The sequence below is a fragment of the Panthera pardus genome, unplaced genomic scaffold (genome assembly GCF_024362965.1).
Source record: "Panthera pardus isolate Hobbes unplaced genomic scaffold, ASM2436296v1 HiC_scaffold_25, whole genome shotgun sequence".
NCBI lineage: Eukaryota > Metazoa > Chordata > Mammalia > Carnivora > Felidae > Panthera > Panthera pardus.
The window spans coordinates 52,451,351-52,458,966 of NW_026526821.1; the positions used below are offsets into that span (position 1 = coordinate 52,451,351).

The 7,616-nt window shown below is 35.5% G+C and overlaps 1 pseudogene; it reads right to left on the bottom strand.

The window, feature by feature from the left end:
• Positions 1 to 5,369: 5,369 nt before the first annotated feature.
• Positions 5,370 to 6,115, bottom strand: LOC109258049 (general transcription factor 3C polypeptide 6-like; annotated as a pseudogene).
• Between the last annotated feature and the right edge of the window lie 1,501 nt (positions 6,116 to 7,616).

Here is a 7,616-nt window from a genome sequence, read left to right on the forward strand (position 1 = left end):
TAGCTGATTTTTGGTAAAAGCAAAGACCAATGTAACCAGACCCTGATGAAGATATAAAACATTACTTTGCACCCCATAAAGTCTCTTATACCCCTTCTGAATCAATCCTTGCCATTGTTCCAGAAAGACAAGTGAAGTTCTAAATTTTCTTCTACTGTGGATTAATTTTGCCTATTCTAGAACTTCATGTAAATGGAACCACAATGTATGTACTTCCACCCAGCATATGTTTTTTTTTGAGATTCATCAACGTTGCTGACTGAATAAGCAATGTGTTCCTTTTTTGCTGTAATTTTCCATTGTGTGAATATATCACAGTTGATAATCTATTGATAGGCATCTGGGTGCGTTCAATTTTTGATTATTATGGATAAAGCTGCTATGAACAGCTATTTTTGTGGTTACAGGTTTTTATTCCTCTTGGGTAAATGCCTAAAAGTGGTATTTCTGGGTCACAGAAAATGTATACTTAGATTTTGTTTTTAATGCCAGATCATTTCCCAAAGTAGAGGTACCATTTTACACTCCCACCAACAACGTATAAGATTTTGCTTCATATCCTTGCCAGCATATATATATATATATATATATATATATATATATATATATATATAATTTTCCTTTTAATTTTGGCCATTCTGGCTTTATGTAGAGATGTGTCATTGTGAGTTTATTTTTCATTTTGTTGATGTGCTTAATGATTAATAGTATGTCTTCTTTTGGGGTACTTACTGGCTCAGTTAATAGAGAATGTGACTTTTGATCTCAGGGTTGTGAGTTCCAGTCCCATGTTGGGGGTAGAGATTACTTTAAAAAAAGAAAATCTTTAAAAAAAAATAGTATGTCTTCTTTTGTGAAATATACATTCAATTTTGTTTCCATTTGTGATGAGTTACTTGTTTTTAAAAAAATTATTTTGTTGTAGACCTTCTTTATATATCTATTTTACCTTTTTAAAAATGTTTGTTTATTTGTTTTTAGAGAGATGTAGAAAGATCGTGAGCATGAGTGGGAGAAGGGCTGAGAGACAGGGAGAGAGAAAATCCCAAGGAGGCTCCACACTGTCAGCACAGAGCTTGACATTGGGTTCGATCTCACAAACTGTGAAATCATGACCTGAGCCAAAATCAAGAGTTAAATGCTTAACAGACTGAGCCACCCAAGTGCCCCTATATATCTATTTATTTATTGAAGATCAGGAGTTTTTCATTCTGATCAAATCTAATTTTTCTCTTTAGTTTTATTAAAGTAGTTGAGTAGTTTTTTTTAGTTTCTAGTTTGTTTAGTTTCTTTTGTTCCTCTAAGACTTTATAGCTCCAAAGAATCTTCTCTAATATTTTCTTTAAAAAGCTTTATAATTTTAGGTTTACATTTAGTTCTATAATCTATCTCAAATTAATTTTGTGTATGGTATCAGGAAATTTTACATTATTAAAATTTTTTTCTGCCCCAATCTCTCTTTTTTCCACATCTGTGTCTCCATGAAAGATTTTTGAAATTTATTCCTCAGATTCTTAAGATTCTAGTTGTATTTTCAGTTTATCCCCTTAGTATTGCAGAATAGATCATTCTTATTGAGATACATTTAAGTTCACTGACTTTTGAAATTTTGGTGTGGGGGGTCATCTCTATTGTACTTTTACTCTATCCAATATTTTTTTAAAAACGCACACATTGTATTTTATAGTTCTGGTATTTCTACTTGTTACCTTTAAATTGTTATCTCTGCTGAATTCCCTATCTTTCCAGTATGACATATTTTCTTTATGTAGTCAAACATAGTTAAAAATAGGTATGTTAGTGTCCTGGTCTGCTAATGGCAGCATCTGGGTCACCTACAGTTTATTTCCTGTTACTATCTTTTCTACTGGGAATTTTTCACATTTTTTTTCATTATTAATTATGTTGAGTAGTTTGGTTTGTATCCTAGATAATATGAATGACAGATTTTGGATTTTGGTATATTCTTCCAAAGAATTTTGCTATATATGATGTTTTCATATCCAAATACTGGACTTGTCTCTCTGTTTTTAAAACATATTTTTAAATTTTAATTGAAGTATAGTTAGCTTACAATATTATGTTTCAGATGTGCAACATAGTGATTTGGCAATTATATACATTATAAAATGTTCGCCACAAGTGTAGTTACCATTTTTGCCATACAAAGTTATTACAATATTATCTACATCCCCTATGCTGCACTTTACATCTCTGTGAGTTATTTGTTTTATAACTGAGAGTTTGTCCCTCTTCATCCTTTTCACCTATTTTGCTCATCATCCCACCCTCCTTCCCTCTGTCAATACCAGGTTGTTCTCTGTATTTGTGATTTTATTTCTGTTTTTTTAAACAGAATATATATATATAATGTAATGTGTATATATGTGTGTATACACATTCCATTATATACATTATATATATAAAAAAATATATATATATATTTATATATATAATCTTCTTTATCCATTCATCTATCAATAGACAGATTTCTTCCATACTCTGGATATTATAAATAATGCTGCAATAACATAGGGGTGCACATATCTTTTAAAATTAGCATTTTTTTTCTTGGGATAAACATCCAGAAGTGGAATTACTAGATCATATGGTATCTCTATTTTTAATATGTTGAGGAACCTCCACATTGTTTCCCACAGTGGCTGTACCAATTTACATTCCTACCAACAGTGCATGACTGTTCCTTTTTCTCCACATCTTTGCCAACACTTATATCTTGTCTTTTTTTTTTTCTTCTTCTTCTTCAGAATATAAGACTTTATTAACTTCTTCAATGTAAGGTATGTTGCAGACTTTGAGTATGGAATTCTCTCTTGTCCAGCAAGACAGCAGATGCAGAATTAAATACAAGAGAGGCTAATGTCTGGGAGGAGACAAGAACCCCGAGTATGGGTCCTTGCTCCCTATTTATTAGGATCAGAAGGCTTACAAATGTGATGGATGTTCAGAAAGAGACAATAAAACAATGATCATTAAATCCAGTGTGTGAGAGAAAGGGGGTTTTGAAGATATGTGGTGTTAGGGGTTTGGGTCAATACAAAACAAAACCCTGGTGTTGAGCAGGTGGCTGTTTATGGCAGGCACCAGGCATCCTGTCTGTTTATCTTAACTTGCCTAGGGGGTAAGATAGATAGAGCATGCTACCTCAGGGTCAACAAGGCACTTTTCTTTTGCTAATTAGCTCCAGGCAGTTTCACCCGTCTGCTGTGGTCTATTGCCCTGTTTACCACTTCTCAGATGCTTTCATCCTGTGGAAGCAGCTTTCTGCTTTTGTTCTATGCTGGGGGCACTTTTTCTGTTTGTCTATTCTTGGATGCTTTCGTCCTAAACTGTGTTAAGCCATTGGTGCAGGCTCAGGGAATTCCTAACCTTACTCCCCAATAAGGTAGAACTACACTGCAGTCTAGATCAGTTCCTTTTGCAAGATTACAAATCTCAAGAATCTTCCATTCTACTTCCTTGGACTTTTCTCTATTTTTCAAAATGCATAATGAATTAAGTAGGATTATGTGTGGCTAATACAGAGTGACTTAAAGAAGAGAAAAGTTACTTCTCTCTCACATAAAAGGCCAGAAGTAGGTAGTTGCAGTGCCTTATCTACCTGAACAGCAGCAGTAGTCACAGGTTTGTAATGGTATTCACACTTACGGTACCCAATAGGCTTCATGGGACTGAACCCGGCACCAGGCTCACTTAATTTCATACGAACCAGCACAGCAGCTTGAGGCTTGTTGCAATAGGAGGCTCTACTCTGGCACCCAATTGTCAGTTCAGGTGTAAGGGAACAAGATGATTTGGGTGGGTGCACAAGCCACACTGGTTTAGAAACTTCAGTCTCCTCAAGAAGCAATATTTCTTGTAACATCCACGAGTGTAGTTTCCAGGGATTTTTGTAATAAGAAACACAGCACTTAAAGAAGCCCAAAGTCCATATTTTCCAATGGGCAGTGTTGTCATAGCCTTCTTGGTCTAGATACAGTTTACCAATAAGGGGATATTTTTAATTATAAACACTATTGCCTGACATCGCAGTTGACATTCTATTGTTATTTTATCTAGTAGATTTCCAGAGAAAACAATGCCAAAAGGTAATCTTGAAGTCATTTTACCAGGAAGAAAAAGATTATTATTAATCTATTAAAGGTTATTATTAACCTTCTTTATTCTTGTCAGTACAGGGCACTATCATCAAGATCCATTATTATTATTAATTACTATTATTATTATTGTTATTATTATTTTTAATTTCAGAGATACAGAGTGAGGTCAGGGGCAAAAGGAGAGAGAGAATACTTAGTGCAGAGTCTGACGTGAGTCTCAGTACCATGACCCTGGGATCATGACCTGACCTGAAATCAAAATTGGACCCTGAATTGACTGAGCCATCCAAGTACTACAGAGTCCAATATTCTATCTATTGCTCTGCCATTCATAACTTCTATTTCCAAGGTTACTTTATAGTCCAAAAAGCCTCCTGAATATCTAGCCACCATGTTCATGTTTCAGCAAGAAGAAAGAGAAGATGAACTGGCCCATTTCCCTTCATGCCTTAAAGTTTAAGGTAGCTTTCCAGAAGCATTTATCACTCAATACTTATAATTCCATGTCACTGGCCAGAACTTAGCCATGTGACCACATATACACATCGCTAACCAGAATAATTCTGGGATTTTGTTACAAACCCAAAAAAGAAAGAACAGATATTGAGTGAGGTAATTAGCAAGTTGGGTCAGAGATAGGATGATGGAAGAAACAGGAGACAGTCAAAGAATGAGAGAGACTTGACCATTAGTGGTTTTGAAAAGAGCCAGGGAATGTAGGCAGGCTCTAGAAGCTGGGCACAGTTCTCAGATGACAGCAAGAAAATGGGACCTTGATTCTTCAATTGAAAAGAATTGAAATCTGCCAGCAACTGAATTAACAAGGAAATATAATCCCCCACTCCCAACCTCCAGAAAAGAATGAAGTCCTGTCAACACTTTAATTTTAGCCCAGCCCATGTCAGATGGCTGACCTACAAAGCTGCAAGATAATACACTTCTGTCATTTTAAGCCACTAAGTTCATGGTGATTTGTGATGGCTGAAAAACAAAAGCAAAAACAAAAACAAAACAAAAAAACTTTTACACTTACCTTAATAAAACTTCCAATGTAAAGAACTTATCAGTGATGGGTCCCTATAGTCATTTATACCAAATTTTAAACTTTCAACTCATATCTCATCCTTAATGATTCTGGTATATTAAACTGTGCTATATTGGAAATGTGTGTATAGCCAACAAAACTAGTAAAATAGTAAAAAACTGAAAGTTACACGATAATTTTATATAAAAACTCCAAAAAGTTCATTAGTAGTTGTTATAAGAAACATTTCTTCTAGGAGTGATTTCTAAGGCAATAGAAGTGAGTTTTATGAGTTTCCATAAAAACAGAACCTCTGTCTCAGAAGAAGGGATATCAATAAGAGGACCAGGCTTCTCTATTTCCAAGTTCAGTGGTTTCCCCTGTTCATAACTCAGGTTTGAATTATCTTTCATTTTAATCTCTTCCTCTTCCACTTCCAAAGGTTTGTCTGAGGCTGAAGGCTTATTATCTTCATTTTCATGCAGAAAGCTAAAATCATGTTGGGTCTATAGAAGAAATTGTTGTCCTTGATTTGTAGCCATTCCACATCACCTGTTTTCTTCTCCTTCCCTCTTTTCTGTCAGAAGAGTCCTTGTCATGCTGAGTTTCTTCATTGTATGGCATTTTATCTTAGCACTGTTTTTTTATTGCCCTCTGTATCATCATATTCAACATTTTCTTCAGATACAATCCAGGTCCCAAGAGTGTCTTCATACTCTCCATACTATTCTTCATAGCTGTCCACTTGAAGAATGGGCCTCTCAGTGTCAATTCCTAGAACTTTGCATTTATTTTCACATTTTGATAGAAAGTCTGAATCAATAATTCCAGACAATTCCACCAAAACCCACTGCTCTACCTCTTCTTCTTCCTCTTCCTTCTCCTCCCAGCTCCTCTCATCAGTGGCCACCCTAATCCTGCACCTCTTTGGGACCTCTGAATCAGTGGCCATGCTCTCCAGGGCTACCATCTTGAGTAGAGGCCTATCTTGTGTTTTTGATCCTAGCCATTCTGACTGAGTCAGGTGATATCTCTTTGTGGTTTGGATTTGGATTTTCCCTGATGTTGAGCACATTTTCATGTACCTGTTGGTCATCTGTATGTCTTCTTTGGAAAAATGTCTGTTCAAGTCATTTTTCACTTTTTAGTTTGTGTGTGTGTGTGTGTGTGTGTGTGTGTGTTTATGTGTGTTGAGTTGTGAGTTCTTTAAATATTTTCAATATTAACCTCTTATCTGATGTATCATTTGCAAATATCTTTTCCCATTCTGTTGGTTGCTTTTTCATTTTGATAATGGTTTCCTTCACCATGTAATAGTTTTCTAGCTTGATGTAGTCCCAATTCCTTATTTTTTGCTTTTGTTTCCTTTGCTTTGAGGAGACAGGTCCAGAAAAATATTGCCAATACCAGTGTTTAAGAGTTTATTGTCTATATTTTCTGTGAGGAGTTTTATGGTTTCAGGTCTTACATTTAGGTCTTTAATTAACTTTGTATTTATTTTTGTATATGGTGTAAGAAAGTGGCCCCAGTGTCATTTTTTAGCATGTAGCTGTCCAGTTTTGCCAACACCATTTATTGAAGAGATGGTATTTTTCCCTTTTTTAAAAATATATATTTAAATGTTTATTTATTTATTTTGAGAGAGAGAGAGAGAGAGAGGCATAGAGGGGAGAGGGGAGGGATGGAGAGAGAGAATCCTAAGCAGTCTCTGTGCTGATGTAGGGCTTGATCTCACAAAATATGATATCATGACCTGAGCCAAAATCAAGAGTTGGATGCTTAACTTACTGAGCCACCCAGATGCCCTGATCTTGTTCCTATTGTGTATTATTGCCTCGTTAGTCATGTATTAATTGATCATGTAAGTGTGGGCTTATTTCTGTGCTCTTTATTCTGTTCCATTGATCTGTATGTCTGTTTTTAGGCCAGTACCATATTGTTTTAGTATTTGCTTTCTAGTATAGTTTGAAATCAGAGGATTTGATATCTCCAGCTTTGTTCTTTTTCTCAACGTTGCTTTGGTTATGTGGGATCTTTTGCGGTTCCATAGAAATTTTTGGAGTATATGTTCTGTTCTGTGAAAATGCCATTGGTATTTTAATAAGGATTTCACTGAATATATAAGTTGCTTTGGATAGTATGGACATTTTAAGAATATTAATTCTTCCAATCTGTGAGAAGAGAATATCTTTCCATTCATTTGTGTTGTCTTCAATTTCTTTCATCAATATCTTGTAGTTTCCAGAGTAAAGGTCTTTAAGTTCCTTGGTTAAATTTATTCCTTTTCCCATTTTAGGGGTGCCTGGGTGGCTCAGTCAGTTAAACGTCCGACTTCAGCTCAGATCATGATCTCACTGTTCATGGGTTCAAGCCCCACATGGGGCTCTGTGCTGACAGCTCAGAGCCTGGAGTCTGCTTCAGATTCTGTGTTTCCTTCTCTCTATACCCTTCCTCCACTCATGCTCTGTCTC